The sequence below is a fragment of the Haliaeetus leucocephalus genome, unplaced genomic scaffold (assembly GCF_000737465.1).
Source record: "Haliaeetus leucocephalus isolate CR32 unplaced genomic scaffold, Haliaeetus_leucocephalus-4.0 Scaffold186, whole genome shotgun sequence".
In the NCBI taxonomy this organism is placed as follows: domain Eukaryota; kingdom Metazoa; phylum Chordata; class Aves; order Accipitriformes; family Accipitridae; genus Haliaeetus; species Haliaeetus leucocephalus.
In genome coordinates, this window is record NW_010972622.1 from 569,927 (window position 1) to 570,609 (window position 683).

A 683-nucleotide genomic window follows, 5' to 3' on the forward strand; every position below is an offset into this window, starting at 1 on the left:
AAGCCAGCGGGAGCCGTGTCCTCCCGGCCGGTGGCCACGCGATGGCGGCACCGGCCCACGGCCACTCGGGGACAAGGGCTGGGGACCGGGGTCTGCAGGGCTCGGGTGGGGGGATCCGGCGTCCTGCGGCTCCGCTCCCACCCCGGGGACCCCAAACACCCCCGGGGCAGGCGCTGTCCCCAGCGTGTCCCCCGACGGTGGCAGCCGGAACGGCGTGGGGGGGTGGGAAAGTGACAATTGAGGGTCCCCACCAGTGGCCCGGAGCCCCTCACCGCTGCGGGGACAGGGGACAGACGGGGACAGCCAAGGAGCGATGGTGGCACAGCCCCCTCCCCAAGGGTCCCCTCCGTGTCGTCGTCCCCCCACCCGGGGAGGCGAAGGCAGCAGCTGCACATCCAAACCCAGAGTGTTTTATTGGGGGGAACAGGGACCCAACGATCGGCCACGGGGACGGGGACAGCAGCGGGACACCCCGACACCCTTGAGGGTGCTGGCATGCGGGGGTGGGGGGACACCGGGGGGGGCATGGGGGGGAGTTGGGGGGGGGGGGGGTGTGGAGGAGCCAAGAGGTGCGGGTGCGCGGGGCAGCGTGCGGTGGAGGGGGGGGCACGTGTGTCCTCGTGGGTGTCTCATCACACCCATCGCTATCGTAGGGGACGGTCACACCAGCGGGAGCTGGGACA